This window comes from Sturnus vulgaris, unplaced genomic scaffold (genome assembly GCF_052056855.1).
Source record: "Sturnus vulgaris isolate bStuVul1 unplaced genomic scaffold, bStuVul1.hap1 Scaffold_194, whole genome shotgun sequence".
Taxonomy (NCBI): Eukaryota; Metazoa; Chordata; class Aves; order Passeriformes; family Sturnidae; genus Sturnus; species Sturnus vulgaris.
The window spans coordinates 5,465,561-5,484,057 of NW_028276164.1; the positions used below are offsets into that span (position 1 = coordinate 5,465,561).

At 54.3% G+C, this 18,497-nt stretch overlaps 1 pseudogene; it reads right to left on the bottom strand.

Moving 5' to 3' along the window:
- Positions 1–3,617: 3,617 nt before the first annotated feature.
- Positions 3,618–6,248, bottom strand: LOC148218208 (class II histocompatibility antigen, B-L beta chain-like; annotated as a pseudogene).
- Positions 6,249–18,497: the final 12,249 nt, after the last annotated feature.

Sequence of the window (18,497 nt, forward strand, 5' to 3'; positions counted from 1 at the left end):
TGCCCGCAGGAGACGGAGGAGTCCTGTAAAAGTGACTTTATTGATGAACAAAGAGAGAGGCCATGCGGCATTTGCCATGCGGTCTCCCCGATTGTTGTAGTACGCAGCCTCCTTTTTATTCTCATTTTCCCGTCTGCATTCCCCCTCTCCCTTTCCCCTCTGGCTGACGTTTTTGGAAGGTTCAGACTTCCCGATCCGCCTACTGCATGTTAATATGCACCCCTCTTTTTGTATAACATGCGATATTCATGGCTTTGTTAAGTGTTTCTCCTTCTCGAAGGTCAGGCACTGAGCAGGATCTTGGCTGAGCAGCTGTCTCTGGAAATTAGTAACTTTTTCTGAAGATGATGGTTTCTCCCGTTACTTCCTTTTATACAAATCCCTGGCCCTATCTCCAGGCATATTCATCTTACTCCTCTCAAATCCCGTTCTCATTTTCTCAGTAATTATCTTTACGAAATTTAATTACCACTGGTTCACTCTCATTTCCTGGATCCTCTTTGATTTGGGATTATTCTCAGTGACCTCATTCCCTGTCCTTTTGTAGCCGTTTCAGGATCAGGAGGCCTGGCTGCCACCTGCATCCCCTTGCTCACCTGCTGAATGAGCTGCACTCAGCAAGGTGTCGTGCATGGTAAAAAGATGAGAGTTGCTGCAGCACATCAGAGGAGGAACTGCATTCGTTTAACCCATGGAACCCCAAAAACTTGTCTAATTCTCATCCTTTCTGCTTTTCTACCAGAATATGAGCTACTTTCTACTTTCCTTTGTTATCTGTTTCACCAGTTTTCGATTATCATCTGTTTGCAAATAGTAGTTTGAATAATTTAATTTTCCACAAATGTGGCCTTCATCTTTGGCGTGGTTTGGTTGTCATGAAGGTCAGGAGCTGGGTCTGTCTGCTTCATTATTATTTCGAGGACATCTTGTCATCTAGTCCTGTAGTTCGAATGATAAATGGGTATTTTCCCCAGCAGTGTTAATCTGCGTTTCTAAAGCTCTTCTGACTGCCTGGAACCAAAGGTTCTCTTCCAGAGCAGGCATTGCGTGACTCACATGTGGCCCCCCCACAATCTGCTTTTTACTTGATATCTTTAGTGTTAGAGAGTCAAGGCATTATTTGATTCTGGGCAGGATGTGCAACAGAAATCATTTCATCCACACATAATTGCCTGAGTGTGCAGAGAAAATCATTCCATGACATGTGAGTTTTACTAGATTTTTCCTGAACTTTATACAGTCTCAAACCCTTTGGAATCCATTGGTTTAGTGTTCGTTGCTTCTAAGTTGGGTAGTTCTTAATATTTGGTCCTTGATTACCTCTGGGAGAATGTGCAAACTCCCTCAACATGCTCTCAAGGGACCCTTCAGAGATATTTTGGGATCATCATCCCTTTTGCTGGGAGCCCTTCGTGGCTTTCCCTTTCTACCCTCCATGGGTACCCTGCCATGTTTAGTCCCCGAAGATCCCACTGTAGTCACTGCTGAGATTTTCAGTGCTCTCTGGCTGCCGACTGTTCCCAGCCCCCCTGATCTGTCACTCGTCTGTCTCCTGGCCCCAGCGCCCCCCGGCAGGGGAATTTGGGGAGGTGGGAGGGGGGGAGCGCCAAGGCCGGGCCCCCCCGCGCTGTGGTGGCGGCAGCGGCTGCAGTGGGGAGCGAGTGCGGGCGGGAGCGGCCGAGAGCCCAGCGCTGCCCCAGCCCGAGCTGCCCCAGCTCCATCGCTGCCCCTGCGCTGGGATGCTGTGGGTTTGGGGGGAAGAGGGAGCCGGCAGTGGGTGCTTGGCCTGGGGGCAGCAGGAGAAGGGAAGGTGAAGCAGAATTGAAGAACAAAATGGTCAAAGCATGACCTTGGGAGGAGAAGGTGGGATTGTGCAGGAGAAAGAGGAATAATGGGAGGAAGAGGAGTGTGAGGAAGAGTAGGGACACCAGAGGAGGAGCAGAAATGGGAAGCAGCACAATGTTCAACTCCTCCCTGTATGTGCAGCCTCTGCCCCAGCCCCAGGAGCGTTGGTCCCCCCGCATGCAGCAGGTGACTGAAGAGGACCATCCATGATTTTCACAGGGGTGAATCTTGGTGTTTGTGCGGTTTATTGGATTAAATGTTGGTGCTTTGATTTTTTGCAGAGGCTCAATCTTTATATTTTGTAAGGGATTTGGGCTGAAACTTGCTTTTTGGGGAGTTTTTTATCTGTGTCATGATGTTTTGGAGGATTTTTAGGCTGATTCTTGGTATTTTGTAGGTTCTTCCAGGCATCATATGCTCAATAACTTCCTGGTTTCCATTTGGGCAAGGAGGGACCCGCAATTTAAGGCACTCCCCTCTTGTTTATTTCCCCAAACCAGAATTTTACGTTCCCAAGGTGTGAACAGATGGAGGAGGAAGAAAAGCCCCGGAGATCCCGTGGGACGAGGGGCTGCAAACCCAGCCTAGTGAGCTGTGAGGAGCAAAGACCCTCCTCGAGCCAGGAAGGAGGCTGGAGATGCAGGCGGAGCTCAGAGTTGTTGGAGAAGTCTCCTGGAGGAGAGAAGCCCCACAAGTGCTTGGAATGTGGGAAGGGTTTCAGCCGGAGCTCTGGGCTGATCCAGCACCAGATGATCCACACTGGGGAACGGCCCTACAAATGTGGGGAATGTGAGAAGGGATTCATGACGATCTCTAATCTGATGCAGCATGTGCTGGTCCACACTGGAAAAAAGCCCTATGAATGTGGGGAATGCGGGAAGAGCTTCCGCCAGCGCTCCAACCTGATCCGGCACCAGGTGATCCACACAGGGGAACGGCCCTACACCTGCTTGGAATGTGGGAAGAGCTTTGGGCATAACTCTGCCCTGAGAAGACACCAGCGCGTCCACACTGGGGAGAGGCCCTACGAGTGTCCCAAGTGTGGGAAGAGGTTTCAGACCACCTCCAATCTCCTCCTACATGAGCGGATTCACACAGAGGAGAGGCCCTTCCGCTGCCCCGACTGCGGGAAGGGATTCAACCGCAACTCCACCCTCACTGTCCACCAGCGCATCCACACTGGGGAGAGGCCCTACGAGTGTCCTGAGTGTGGGAAGAGCTTTTCTGACAGATCAACCTTTACCAGACACCAACGGAGTCATCACTAAGGGAAGCCTTGCGAGTGACCCGAGTGTGGGAAGAGCTTCGTGCTCTGCTCCAGCTCCATCCCCCATGGGAGGATCGGTGTTGGATGATCCCCAGTGACCCCCGTTGGGCAGAGCCCTGGTGATCCCTGTTGGGTGGGGGGAAGGGGTTGGAGAGATTTCTTTCCCTTCTCCCTGTGCTGCTGTGATTTGGTTGGTAATAAATTCCCTCGCTGTGCCCAGGCTGGCTCTGTTGTTCCCGTGCCGGTGCTCGGGCCGGGATCTCTCCTGTTCCTTCTCTCAACTCCCGGGCCTCTCCTCAGCCAATCAGAGAATGCGATGGAGAAGATTCAGCCAATCAGGGAGAGCAGCTGTGATGACTCACCGGTTGCCGGGCAGACCCGCAGCACCCAGTGTTCCCCACCTGGACTCCACCCTCCCCTCCAGCCACGATCCCCCCGCGGGGTCCCCCCGAGTCCCTCCCCAGTCTCACCCCACAATAAAGGGGACTGCGGAAACTGGGAAACTTTACTGGGAGCACTGGGCGCAGCCGGGCTCCCAGCGGGGCTGAGGAGAACACACGACACCCCCAAAATCAGTGTGGGATCGGAGCAGGGGGTCCTGGCTGCGTCGGAGGCCACAGGGCGGGGCTGAAGCCTCTGCTGGCTCAGTAGAGCAGAGAAAAGGGGGTGACACCCGGTTGGGGGCCTCAGGGGGAGCACATACGCTCCGGGACACCTCCCCCCCCATCTTCTTTCACAGGTCGAAGCCGAGCCCCAGCACCAGGAAGACGAAGCCAAACACGGAGCCCCCGATCCCCATCAGCACCTTGCTGCGGGCGGTGTCTGGTGGCATCTCTGGGGGTCTACAGGGGTCAGGACGCCCCAAAACCTCTCATGGACACCCCGAGACCCTCCAAGCACCCTCCCAATCCCCCCTAGCCCACCCAGGGCCCCCTTTAACCTCCTCCTAATCTCTTTCCAGCCTCTCCAGGACCCACCAAAGCCCCTCCTGTCCCTCTCAGGGTCTCACAGCCCCCTCCTACTTTCCCCCCACTACTCCGGGACCCCCAAAACCTTTTCCAGTCCCTTCCCAGCCCCTCCGGGACTCACCAAGCACCCTTCCACTCTCTTTCCAGCACAACTAACGTCATTCCAACTCCTGCTTTTCCATCCCCAGTCTCCTTTCATCCCCTGCAGACTCACTCAAGCACTCTCCCAGTTACACTCAGCATCCCCACACTCCTTCCCAGTTACATCCAGCACCCGCAAACTCCCTCCCAGTGCCCACCAGCACCTCCGGAACCCCATAACTCCCTCCCCAGCATCCTTCAAATCCCTTCCCAGCCCTTCCAGACCCCGAGGCCCTCTCCCCATTTAGACCAGGCTCTCTCCAACTCCCTCCCAGTTACTCCCAGCACATCCCAGTGCCTCCCCCGTACCGAAGTGCTGTCTCACCGGCTGCTCCAGGTTGACGTGCTCCACCTGGCGGGTGTAGTTGACCCCAAGCCAGGGGTGGTTTCCAGAAGCACCAGGAGCTGGTGGGTCCATTCGCCGTTGGCGACCACGTCGGTGGCTACCACGTGCTCCGGGAGCACCTGCTGGCCCTGGAACCATCTCATGGATGTGGGCAGAAGTCCATCACGGAGCAGAGCAGGCGGCCGGGACCGGGCTGGGAGTTCGAGGGCACCAGCGAGATGGAGACACTGAGGGGCACTGGGAGAGAGTGGGGACGCACTGGGATCAGCTTGGGGGAACTGGCAGAGAGAGGGGAGGGGTGGTGTGGAACTGAGAAGGACTGGGAATGGGCTAGGAGAGACTGGAAATAGACTGGGAGGGACTAGGAATGGACTGGGAATACACTGGGGGCGGACTGGGAGAGACAGGAATGGATTGAGAGGGAACTGGGAGAGTGGGTAGAGGTCTGAGTTTGAAATGAGAATGAACTGAGATCAGACTCGGAATGGACTGGGAATGGGCTGAGAAGGTGCGGGAGGGACTGGGGCCTCACTGGGGGGTACTGGGGCAGCACTGGGAGGATCTGGGGGAAAAGCGCCCGGCCCTGGGAGGCCGAGTCCAGCGCGGGGCACTCGGCGCTGCGGATCTGCCTGGCAACTGATGAGTCATCAGAGAGCCGCGCTCTGATTGGCTGAGAGGCGTCAGTTCCAACCATGCATGAGACAGACGCACGGGGGGGCACCAGGATGGACTGGGAGAGCCACGGGGGCCACTGGGAGGGATGGGAGGCCCCGGGAATCGGCACATGTACGCCAGGGGCTCTGGGGTGATTCCCAGAGAGGTTTTGAGGGGCTCCAGGGTCATTGCCAGGGCAGGGCCTGTGGGGACACGCTCTGCCCCACGCTCACGTCTGCGCTCCACGGGGAACGGGGCGTACAAGTCGTAGTTGTACCTGCAGGATGTGTCCACCCGAGCCCGATAATACTCCAGTAATTCCGGGTCGCTGTTTCGGTACTGGGCCAGTTGTTGCCCATGCGGGGTGTCCCCTACGTAAAGCCCCATATCGCTGCCGAAGTGTGCGAGCTGCTCCCGGTTGTAAATGTGCCTCAGCACGAACCTCACCTTCTCCGTGCCGTTAATGAAGTGACACTCGCACTTTCCCATCCTCTGGAACACCGCTGTGTGTGCAGGACACAGCTCAGGGGGTGCCTCCTCACCACCCCCAGAGGTCCGGGGGCCACCCCGGATCCCCACCCCGCACCCCCTGTGCCCCACGGCCGCCATGGGACCCTCCTGCCCGCGCTCCCACTTCCTCTTTCCCACCCTTCCCCCAATTTCCTTGTTCTCATCCTCTCCCCTCCCACCTCCAGCCGCTTCCCAAATCACTTTTGGGGTCCCATTCCTTCCCCTTTCCCACCCATTTCTTCCAATCCCCAACCCTCTCTCCCTCGATTTTGAGGTCCCACCCTCCCCTTTTCCCCACTTTCCGACCCTCTCCCACCCCTTCCTCACCTTCCCCCAATCCTCAGCCCCTCTCGCTCTTCCTTTGGGGGTCCCCTCCTCCTCCCCCTTCCATTTCGGGCTCCCACTGCCCCCTTTTCCCCCTTCTCCCCTCCCGCTCACCCGAGAGCTCCGCGCCCGCACCAGGGGGTGCTCCCAGCACCACCAGTAGGGCCCCAGCTGCCGCCACTCGCCCCGTGGCCAGCGCCCAGCAGGTGCCGCCAGCCCCACAGCAGCCGCTGGGGCTGCACTGGGAGCACCAGGCCGGAGCAGGGCCGGGCTCAGAAGTGCCGCGCGCTCTGATTGGCTGAGAGCACTTTTGGGGACCCGTTTTTCTGAGGCTCCCCCTGGCAACTGAGGAGTCATCAACTCTTCGCACTTTGATTTGCCGCAGCGCGCTCCGGCTGCTTTTGGATCGCAGCCCCGGGTGGGGTTTCTTTGCGGAGGGGGAACCTTGGGGCGCTGGGCAGGTGGGAGCTCAGGTGTGCCCAGAAATGTGTGCCCAGGTGGGTGCGGGATCTCAGGGTGCCCATGGCGAGGGCTGGCCCGATGCCAGGCACCCCCCAAAGTCGCTCTGTCCCTGCCCTCGGCAGCCGCACAGGGGACAAAATAATGGAACCGAGAATTCCTGGGTGGGGATAAGGACCGGGAGAGATCCCTCAGCAAACTCCGGCACGGGACAACAGACCCAGCCTGGGCACAGCGAGGGAATTTATTACCAACCAAATCGCAGCAACATGAAGAGGAGGGAAAGAAATCTCTCCAATAGCTTCCTCCCACCCAACGGGGATCACCAGGACCACGGATCACCAGGGCTCTGCCCAACGGGGGTCACTGGGGATCATCCAACACCGATCCTCCCGTGGGGGATGGAGCTGGAGCAGAGCACGAAGCTCTTCCCACACTCGGGGCACTCAAAGGGCTTCCCTTAGTGGAGCCTCCGTTGGTGTCGGGTCAAGTGAGAGCTCCGGGTCCCTTCGTGTCTCCATCATTCGATCTGGCCTCTCCTTGGAGTGGATGTGCTGATGGGTGATGAGCTCAGAATTCCACATTCCAGGTCTTCCCACATTCCAGGCCGTTCCCTGGTGTGGATCTAGCAGTGCTTGGTGAGGTTGGAGTTCCAGCTGAAGCTCTTCCCACATTTCCCACACCCATAGGGTCATTCCCCAGTGTGGATGTTCTGGTGTTTCCTCAGGTGGGAGCTGTAGTGGAAGCTCTTCTCACATTCCAAGCACTTGTGGGGATTATCTTCCTCCTCCATCCAGCCGTGGCTTGGGAATGACAAATCCTGGTTTGGGGGTAAAAACAAGGTGGGGGCTCCTCGGGCTGGGGGCTCCTCCTGCCCAAATCCATCTCTAGAATGTAGGAGGTGTCTTGCGTCCATGAAATTCTCCAAAATATCAAGATTCAGCCACAAAAAACCCTCCAAGGTGTTCCCCATCTCTGATCTCTCCACTTTGGGGTTCCAGAGGTTTCTCTTCCCTGGGATGATGGGGGTCCAATGGCTCCAGGGTTTCCCCCTTCTCCAGGGTCCTGCTTAGGGATGATCCAGGGGCTTTTGGGGGTCCATGGGGTCCCTTCTTCACTGATGCCTCACTTTGAGATCCCTGGGATCCCAGGGGTCCCTCCTCTCCAGACTCCCCCCTTTCCAGGCTGCCGGAGATCACCCCTCTCTGCTGTCCCTACTCTGGAGATCCCAGGGGTTCCTCTCCTCTGCTCTCCCGGGGTCCCCAGGACCAATGTCCTCCCCCCTGCCGACACTGGGCAATGGCCACATGGACCCCCAAAAGATTCCCCTAAGGGGCTCAGCTTTGGGGTCCTGCAAGATCCAAACATACACACAGAAAAAAACCTCCCAGGGATGCCAGGCGATATTTGGGGTTCAATTCCTCAATCTGCGAGCTCCAAACACACCCCAATAAAAAAAACCCTCTCAGGGACCCCCCGATAGATTTGGGACCAGCTTTCCCTCCCCGCTCACCTGCAGGATGCCGTGGGGGCGACGGGGGGCACAGGAACCTCCTGTTTCTCCTCTGCCTGCTCCTGCTCCTCCTCTTACTGCTCCTCCTTTTCCTATCTTCCTCTTCCTACTCCTCCTCCTTCCTAATCCCACCTCCTCCCCAGTTTCTCCATTCTGTAAATTGAGAGTGGAGAACTTTGCTTGTTTTTAGAACTAGAACAAAGATCCCAGATGGAACAAGCCTTGCTGGTTTTAGTCAGACGCATCAGTGACTAAAGGTCACGTTTCCTTTGGTTTTGTCCCTTCCTTGTTCCCACTCAGTGTTCAGGCTGGACTATGGGGTGTCCTTGTTTGCTGCATTTTCAGAGTTCCTCTTGGATCCTTCGGGCAGTAGGCTGTGCCCTGGAGGATTCTTTGTGCTCCTTTGGGACACAGAGAACCTTCCAAGCGTTCTTTCCGTGAGCTGCTGCTGTGATGTCACAGGAGCGTTGCCACATCCCAGTGGTGCTCCCGTTGCTGTGGGACACAGAGGCCTCAGTGCCCAGAGGCTCTGGGTGCCTGCTGACTGCCGGAGGATCCTCCTGCCCGAGGCATTCTCGGCAGCCAGCCCAGCCCTGACCCGTGTCCGTGTGTGCCTGCAGGGGTGCAGCCTGCAGACGTGTGCAGCGCGGCCACAATGATCCAGCAAGTGGTTGCTGCAGTTTGCACTCTGTACTCTGTGGCTTATTCGGGGTATTTTTTAACTCACTTGGCAAGTAAGTTGAGGTTTTATCTCGGTGCAGCATCTGTGGCTTTGGGCTTGCTGTGTGCTTTCTGTTCTTCCTCTGGACCTTTGAGTTGACTTTGTAACCAAATTGCCATGAAGACACCGTTGGTTTGGGAGAGTTCCTGCCAGCAGCTGCAGCTGGAAAAGGGGGTGTCTGCAGCCAGCGAGGCGTTTGCAATGAGGCCTGGGGGGGTTCTGTTCCCTCGAGCAGGGCGTCTGTGGCAGTGGAGCCTGGAACTCCCTTTGTTTGCTGACACAGCCCAGGATTTTGTGCTGTTCTCTTGCTTGCTCTGTGAAGGGACTGTGGCTCCTGGAGGGATGCTGTGAAAGCAAAATATTCTCTTGGGGTTGCCTTGCTCCGTGGCATTTCCCACAACAGGCAATTTTTTTCCTACCAGCATCTGGTTCATGTTCCCTCTCCCATTCCAGGGCACCTCATGCGTGGATCCCAAGCAGCTCCTCCTTCGGTGAGTGGGAAGAAACCTCTGGTGTTCAGAATTGTGCAGCAAGTTGTGAGCTCTGTGTGTGGCAGCCGAGTGCCATCCTGGGAGGCTGAAGGAAAGTCCCTGTCAGGGTCTTTGCAGCAGCAGCAGCAAAAGGATCCCTGTCAGTTTTCTCCTTTTCTGCTGAAGAGTTTTAGAAGAGCTGCAGGTCTGGTTTTGCAGGCAGAGGATTTGCCTTAGCCATGGTGAAATATCGAATTCCCAACAATAAGTGGCAATGTCACTTTTAGCCCATTGTGTGAACAACTCTGAACTCTGTTTGTGCTCCGTGCAGCTGGATGTGTAGCTGAGGATAAATAAGGTGATAACTGAGACAGAACTTCCTGTCCCTCACGCTACTGTCTGTCCTCAGGGCACCAAAGCTGCATCAGCACCTCCTCTGGCTCCCTCTGCTTCCAAAGAGGAAGAAGACAGCAGTGAGCTTCCCGCTGTTCTGGGGGACGAGGGCGAACACGCCGTGGTTTGGGAATACAACAGCAAGGCTCCCGCAGTGTGGGACAAGGACAGTGGACATCTCCCGGCACGGGAGGAGGATGGTGGATGTCCCCTGGCATGGGACAAGGATAGAAAAGCTCCCATGGCGTGGGATGAGGGCGATGGACATCTCCCGGTGTGGGATGAGGACAGAGGACATCCTGTGGCTCGGGAAGAGGAGGGTGAACATATCCCAGCACGGGATGTGGATGGTGAACGTCTCGTGGCTTGGGAAGAGGATGGAGAACCTGCAGCATCTCGGGAAGAGGATGGAGAACCTGCAGCATTTTGGGAAGAGGACGAGGAACCTCCCTCTGCTTGGGAAGAGGACACTGAACCTCCCTCCGCTGCGGGATCCTGGGCTGAACATTCTGACAGCAGCACAGCCCTGCAGCCAGAGGGGACAGGGGAGCGGTGCCTGATGCAGCTGAGTACGTCTGTTCTGTTCCTGTGTGCCAGAGCAGGGTGCTGTGTGTGTGTCTCAGCATGAGCTGCACCCAGTGCTGCTCTGCAGCTGAATGTCACCGAGTCATTCATTGTCCTTCCCCAGCTGACACCAAGGGGCTCATGGCCCCAGGGAGTGGGGCTGCATTCTGGCTCTGCTGCAAGGCGGGGGGTCTCCATCTGGGAGGGAGCATCTTCCACGTGGTTTCTTTCAGGGAACATCGTGAGCGTGGGGGAGCCTGCTGAGAAATACCTGGGACTGGAGCAGATTGGCCAAGGGTAAGTGCATGGCAGGTCCTTCTGCACAAGCAGGGCCCAGGTATTTTGCTGGAGTCAGGAGAGCTCCAAACACCTTCAGACACTGGGGTATGATCCTGCTGTCTCTCAGTCCTGGTCAGAATTGATAACTGTGGTCAGAAGGCAAAGGCCCCTGAGGCTGGCAGTGTCCTGCCTGCAGCAAGGAGCAGGACCTGCAAGATCTTCTGTGCCTGGAATTTGATTGCCCTAAAGAGCAACTCACCATCTGGTGACTCTCAGAAAACAGTTCTCAAGAAGAACTAATAAGTGCTTTTTTCAGCACAAGTAATAAACCCCATACATTCAGTAACAGACACAGAGCTGCTGCACTCGAGGGGAAAATGCATCACCTGCCTGATGGCAGGGCCCTTGTGGATCCTGCAAGTCTTAGGCAGGAAATGCAAAAGGATGAAATACATTCTTTTCCAGTTCTTTAGACACACACCCCCCACCTCAGGTTTTGAACTAAAGGAATTCAGTGTGGACATTCGCTCCAGCCCTTTTCCTTCGTGTTGGGCTCAGTTTTCTCTTGCACACCTTGCCTGGCAGACGGCTGGTGGCTGCTGCACTGCTGTTTGAAGGGTCGATGTACTCAGGTGTTTTGTGAATGCTGCAGGCAGCAGAGATCTCCTGTCTGGGCTGCCTTTCACTCCCAGGGCCTAAAGCTCTGATTCTTTCTTCTCTGCTGTTTTGTCTCCAGGGCTTTTGGAACTGTTTATAAAGGACTCGACAGGGCCACTGGAGGAGAGGTCAGTGCCACCACGTCCAGCACGTCTGGCAGCTCTCGAGGGCTTTCCCCTCTGCTGGGGGCTGTGGCTGCAGCTTTGGGGGCCCAGCAGAGCTTTCCTGCACAGGCTGCTCCTCTGAAGGCAGAGCAGTGTCAGCCTTCAGAACACAGCTGGGACAGCCTTGGTGCTTCTGAAGTGCCCAGAGGAATGCAAGGAGGGCAGTGGTGTCTGTCAGAGCCGGACACCATGGCTTGGTCTTCATATCTAAAACCATGAATGCATCAGCAGGTGGAATTGAGGCTCAATTTATCTTCATCCCAGCCTTGGACAGGAACGCTATTTAGCAGTTTTTCCTTCCTGCTTTTCATCTTCAAAGGCCTAATTAGGCCTAATTAGGGAGAGATCATGCTTGGGCTCAGTTTGGGGTTTTAGTCCTACTGCAGCTGTTCACAGAGAGAGAGGGAGAGAAATGAGAAGATGGATGTCCAGAGCAAAGCTCTCTCCTAAACGCTGCAGTTTAAACACAACTGGGTCTGGTGTTAGTGACAGCCTGTGACAGTGGATGTCTGTGTTTGCTTTATTGTGCAATCCCAAACAGAGCAGTGGCATTTGAAATCCTGACCAAGTCCCATAGAGTTGCTAAAGGGTTCTGGGCTGTTTTGCTCTGTTTCACAGCACCAGAATTACCTCCTGCTTGCAAAATGTGTTTAAATCATAATAATGATCATCATCATCGGAGTGGTGATAAACTAAGGCCATTTGAGAAGATGCAGATTCTGTAGGTGCAGAAAATGTTGTTAAGAGCTTTGAGGCTGACAGCTGAGGGACCATTTCTGCAGAGCTTACAAGGCCAAATGTCTCTGGCCACGTGTCCTGTAAGCAGCCCCCAGCCAGCAGAGGAATGCGCTGTGGGAATGGCACTTGCTGAGCTCTGGTGTCCCATGCCAGGGCAGTTTGGCACAGCCTGGCTCTGTCGCTCCAAAAAGATTCACTCTATGTTTGCTGTGGTCTCCTGCCACAGACCCCTCCAGCTAAAGGTCTGCAATGTCACTTCAGGTGGCCATAAAGAAAATGAGTCTCAGAGAGCAGAACAGGGAACGAGCTGTGAATGAGATCCTGGTCCTGAAAGGCAAGAACCACCCCAACATTGTCAACTCTTTGGACAGGTGAGTGCTTCAGGTCTTATCCCGTGCAAGAGCCCTGTGTTAATCTTTCATCCATAGTCTGTAACCTCTTCTGAAAAAGCCTGACCCGGCCATATCTTCAACAACAGCCTGGCAGTTCACTCCCTCCATGCTTTTGTTTGGTTTTTTCTTCAAGCTGAACCCCTTTGCTGTGCCTTATGACAAGTGCTGATAAACCATGGCAGAAATTATTTCCCTTGGCTTCTTCTTCCCAACTCTTTTCCATTGCTGCAGATGCCAGGAAGTCCAGGTTTCCAGAAATGCCTCATTTGCCCATTTTTCAATGGCCTTGCCTGTTTCTGAAGGGACTTTGTGCATGGTTTCCCAAACAGTTGATAACTTTTGTCCCAACTTTTGACCTCCTTGCCTGGATAACTCTGGAAGTTGCATTGCCTTGTTCTGGAGGGAATGGTGGAACTGATGAGTTCAGATGCTGAACCAGCCGGGGGCAAGTGTTGTGGTTCCACACTGATCTGGGCTGTTGCTAAACTGCGTTTTTCACTTGTTGCCATCTAAGGCATCTCCTTTCTCACAGGTGTCTCCTTCTCCTTCAGCCTGTGCAGATTCCAAGGCCTGTGCAGGAATGTCTCTCCATCTGCTCGTGTTCTCATGGACAAGTGACCTGGAAACAAAACTCCACTCGAGGCTTTTCCATGGGGGAATTGAGCAGTGCACATTCATCTCCATGCTGTTGTTTTCCTGTTCCAGCTTCCTCGTTGATGAAGATCTCTGGCTGGTGATGGAATACATGGATGGAGGAACTTTGCAGGACGTTGTCAGACAGACACGCATGGCTGAAGGAGAGATGGCAGCTGTCAGTCGGGAGGTGAGGGATCCTGCTTGTGCTTCCCATGGCTTGGACACGATGGTCCTTCCAAACAGGCTGTGAGAGCAGGAGGGGCTCCATGCTCAGGGCTTTGTTTCTGTGTTGTTTTTAAGAATTGGAGAAGGAAGAGCCTCTGGAGTCAGTGGCCTGCCAGTATCACTACACTTCTACTCTGTTCTTGTCCTCTTTCCTGCTGCTGTGGTACTCTCTCTGTCTTTCTTTGATTTGATTTGATTTGCTGTTCTCAGCTTTGCCTTGAACCATTTTCCTGGAGCTTGTCTGCACTGTCTCCTGGCCTGTCACAGCAAAGTTGTTGCTGGGAGAATTCCAAACTGTCCTTTCTTGTCTGATGTGTTCTGGCCACTGATTTTTACCCTTGTGTTTCTTGTTGTCTCTCAGTGTCTGCAGGGCCTGGATTTCCTCCATTCCAACCGGGTGATCCACAGCGATCTGAAGAGCTCCAACATCCTTCTGGGAATGGCTGGCTCTGTCAAGCTGGGTGGGTGTTCGTGGCCAGGCACGGTGCCCCCGGGGTGTGAGTGTGAGGCTGTTTCCAGTGATGGTCAGAGCCCCACAAGTGCTGCTGCTGGCACTGCCCGGCCCCTGCTGCCAGCTGAGAGCGGCTGCCCCGTGCAGAGAGCTCAGGAGAGGAGCAGAGTGTCAGGAGTGGCTTTGCTCTGGGTATGGCCCTTCCAGAGGGACGGGAGTTGGAATCTAAACTGCAAGGGAATCAGTAAAAGCCACTGCATGAACGCTGAGGGTTTATTGAAGGGTCCAGTTCCATCATTCCTTGGCCACAGCCCTGAGGACTTTTCCAGCTGACTTCACTACTGCATTCTCACACTGAGAGTGGGGAATCTTTGTGCTTGGTTTCCTCATTGCAGCTGTCTTTGACAGTGTTTGTTTCTGTCCTCAGCTGATTTTGGCCTCTGTGCTCAGCTCAGCCCTGAGCAGGACCAGTGCAGCTCCATGGTGGGCACTGCTCACTGGATGGCCCCAGAAGTTGTGACCAGGTCTCCTTATGGCCCCAAGGTGGACATTTGGTCCTTCGGCATTGTGGCCATTGAGATGGTGGAAGGAGAACCTCCTTACTTCAAGGAAACAGGGGCTGTGGTAAGAGGCAAATTCTCCAGGGTTTGCAGAGGCCTGTGAGCACAGGCTGACCCTGCACTGGGAGGAGCTGCTGGAGGTTTCTGCATATTGGGAAGGGAATTCCCAGAAGACTCGAGCCTGAACACAGATGAATATTCTGCAGTCTCCAGCAACAATTTGCTTTGGGTTTCAAATTGTTACAGCTCTTCTGTCTATGAGGATGACCTGAAAATGTGAAGCCAGTGTATCAGCTCTAATGTTATCTTGCAAAAAACCACAAACCAACCCCAAAACCCTTCCCCAAACCCAACAAGTTTTCTGAAGGAGTTTCTAAAAGAGGTTTTTAAGAGAGGTTTAAGTTGAACTTCCCCGTGACTTTTCTCACTGGGAAGCTTGTCTAAAACATGAAGATGATTGCTTAACATCCCCATAGTCCAGCATATTTCCTTCCTAGTCCAAGCTACTTTCTCTGTCATCAAGCCTGAGCTTCTAGCAACCCCAACCTCCTGTTCCTTGCCTGGCAATTTCTGGGATGGGGCATCAGGAATTCATTTACTTCAGTGTCAGTGGCACTGCAGACGTGTTTGATGCAAGAATCCTTTGAAATAACACACACAGACCACATTGACTCTTGAAAATGGCCTGTAAAGCTGGTGTCCGTATTTGGAGGAGCAAAATGTGCTGTTTCTGATGGAGGTTCCTACTAACAAAGTCAGACAACGAAATTGCCTCTCAAGGCAAGATCATTTGGGTGTTGCAATGGCTGTGGCTGCATCAGGGTTTGGGGATTTTGGCTGGCATAGAAAAATGAGCCGTGAGCAGCATTTCTGCCAGGGAGGAAACTGCCCCCGGAGCTGGGGCTGAGTTACCGGGGTCGATGTGAGCAGCTGTGGGTGTGAAGGAAGCTGGCACAGCGCTGCCTTTGCTTTTCCTGCAGGCTCGGGCTCTGATCCGGCAGAACGGGACCCCGCAGCTGCAGGAGCCGCGGCGCCTGTCGGCTCTGCTGCGGGACTTCCTCGAGTGCAGCCTGGACTCGGACGACGAGCGGCGCTTCTCTGCCCAGGAGCTGCTGCAGGTGAGCGCGAAGCGGCTGCAGGGGAAACAGCAGCGCCAGGGAGGGCTTTTCTTGGGGGGGGACCTCCGATAATCTCCAGCCTCTCTGCTTTTCACACGCAAAGCAAGCAGAATCCTCGCCTGGTTGGGGTTGGCTGGGTCCGTTCGAGGTCATCTGGACCTGGTGACCCACAACGAGCAGGGACATCTTCAAGTGGGTCAGAGCCCTGCCTGACCTGAGCTTGGATGCTTCCAGGGAGGAGGCACCTCCCACATCTCCAGGCACCCTCTGTCAGTGTTTCCTCTGGTAAAAAAAATTCTTCCTTAGACCTAATCTGAGCTCGCTTCCGTCTCTTGAGTTTCAAACCATTCCCCTTCGTCCAGGAACTTGACTCTGGAAAGTAATGGTTCATTTCTTTCTTTTTTATCCTTTGGGCAGCACCCATTTTTATCATCAGCCAAGCCTCTCTCCAGCCTGACCCCTCTGATCGCTGCAGCAAAGCAACCACGGGTGCAGCAGAGGAGACGAAGCACTTGAGAACAGCTCTTTGTTACAGTAGTTAGGACTAGTTAGTTATGGTAGTTAGCACTGCTAGTTACTTAGGGTCGTTAGGACTGTTTGTTATGGCAGTTTTTTGAATAAAAACTCTCTTAAAACCTCAACACCCTTGTGTGCCTGCCTTCTCCCCCTGTGACTCAGCTGCCCCGAGCAGTGCGAGGGGAGAGCGGGCCCAGCCTCGCCCAGAGCTGAGCCCCGGCAGAGCCCAGAGCAGCCTCGGCATCTGCAGAGTCAGCCTGAAAGGAGGCGCTTGGAGCCTCCTCGGCTGCAGCCGCCTCTTGGTTACAAACTGTGCGTGGTGGGAAATGCCACTGGTTCTGCAAGAGGGCAGAAGGGGCCCGGGGAAGGCCCAAGTGCTCCATGCAAGGGAAAAACCCACCCAGTGTTGGAGAAAAAACACGCTTTTATCCCCTCCAAAAATGTAATCCTAAACCAAGTGGAACAGGGGAAAGGGAGGAACCCCGGACCTTCGGGCCCTGCGAACCAAAGCGTCCCGCGGGTGTTGGTTTCTGCCGGGCTCGCTGCCCCCAGCCCAGCCCAGCCCGGCCCAGCCCAGCCCAGCCCGGCTCAGCCCAGCTCAGCTCAGCCCAGCCCGCGGGCAGGGACACGCGTTTGGAGGAACCTGCGAGGGCGAGCAGGCGAAGGGGCTCCGGCAGTGACGGGTGAAAGGAACAGGGTGAATGTGACTTAAACAAACCCTGGGAATCTGCTTGGAAACAGGGCCAGGGACTTGTAGGTAAGAAGGAACAAAAGAGATTGTCACTTCTAGAAAATGGTGCTAATTGGCATGGACTGTTGTTCAGCCAAGGCTGTGTTAAATTCTTGAACTAGAGAAGAACAGACAAAAGAATTATGAATATTGTTTTACTAAAAAAAAAAAAAAAAAAAAAAAAAAGCAGGTGTGTGTGCACATTGGAGGGGGAGATGGAGTGGACAGATCGAGAAGTCTGAACCTTCCAAGGTACAGTCCCGGGGACAGGGCAGCCACCTCTGTACTGCAGACAGGAACCGGGAACAGTGACGATCTGACTGTGACCCCCATCCCCTGTGTGGGGACAGGGGAGGGAATGGAGAATAACAGGAAACCCGGGAAGGAGGGAAGGGTGAGGGGAAGATGTTTTCCTAGGAATTATTTTCTCATTCTCTTGCTCTGAGTTGTTTGATAATGTTATGAATGACGTTCTATTTTTCCAGTTTATCAAGCAACAAGACTAAATGTAGCAGCAAATTTTTAATAGTAACAATTATAAATGGATACAATTAAAGTATTGGAGAAGAATACAATCAAAATGCATATATTTGAGAATATAATTTAGTATAATTGAGGTTCGTATAAAGCATAAGCAAAACCGACCGGGGATACGGGGAGTGGCTCCCATTCCTCACGTACCAAAGCATCAAGGCCAAAAATCCTATTTATATACTATATGCTACAGAAGTTTCTAGAAAACTCCTCCTAGTTTCTGTTCCTAAAATCTACATCACTATGTTGTATGGTGTATGTTCTACTAATGGGTTAGGGGGTCTCTCAGCCTTTTGAGGGTCTTATTTCCGATGAAGGCTCATCATCTTCATCAGTGTCCGCTGTGTGACCTGCAGGTAGTGCATGCCCACTGTGTGACTGAGCAGATGTTTTCCATAACAAGACTTGAATTAAATCCCATGCTTGGAATCGTCCCATTTTGGCCCATTTCCAGGTCAAAACTCTATTTCTAAATGCTACTTATCAGACCTACGTCCTTCTACTATTCGCTTCCAACATCCTCCTTCGACTCCCAACATCTGGAAGATGTCCTTTGTCCTGTCTCACCCATCTCCCCCCTCACTCTGTAACAATTATCTTCTATTGATCTAAATACAATTTTGCTAATATAACTACAATTAGCACGAATCACATTTATCACAATAATAAATTCAATTAATTTCCCCAAGTCAGGTGTATTGACCAGTGATTAAACTCTCCCCGCCCTTATCAAGACCCTCGAGCCTTTCCTTATGTGTTCTGTTCCCTGCGCAGTGTGAGGAGGGAAGTGACAGAGAGGTTTTGGCCTCTCTCAGGCATCCCCTTCTCCGGCCCAGGCTCCTACAGAGGCTGCAGGTGAATCCCGGCTCCATCCCGGACTCACCCCGAGCTCCCGGCGGCGCCAGGGCCCCGCCTCAGGTGACGTTTCCGAGAAATGGCGGAGCTCGGGGAAAGGCAGGGGGAGTCCGTGCCGTGTGTAGAGCCCGCCCCTCGCTGCGATTGGCTGATTCTGCCGTCATTCCTCGTTCTCGCGCTCTGATTGGGCAGAGCGGGGACAAGCCCCACCCCAGTGCCGCAGGCGAGGCGCCCCTGGCGCAGCAAAGGCGCCATTTCCGCAGCGTCTGTGCGGGTCCGGCAGCGGCCGCGGCGGAGCGCGGAGGCGGCCCCAGCGCAGCGTCCCTAGGACGGGGCAGACACCTGTGTACTACCCTCAGGAACCGGGACGAGCCAGCGCTGCTCCGGCACCGGCTCCTGCCGAGGCCCCAGCGGGAAGGAGACCGCGGGCAGCCGCTCCCGCAGCGCCCTCAGCCCAGCGCCAACAC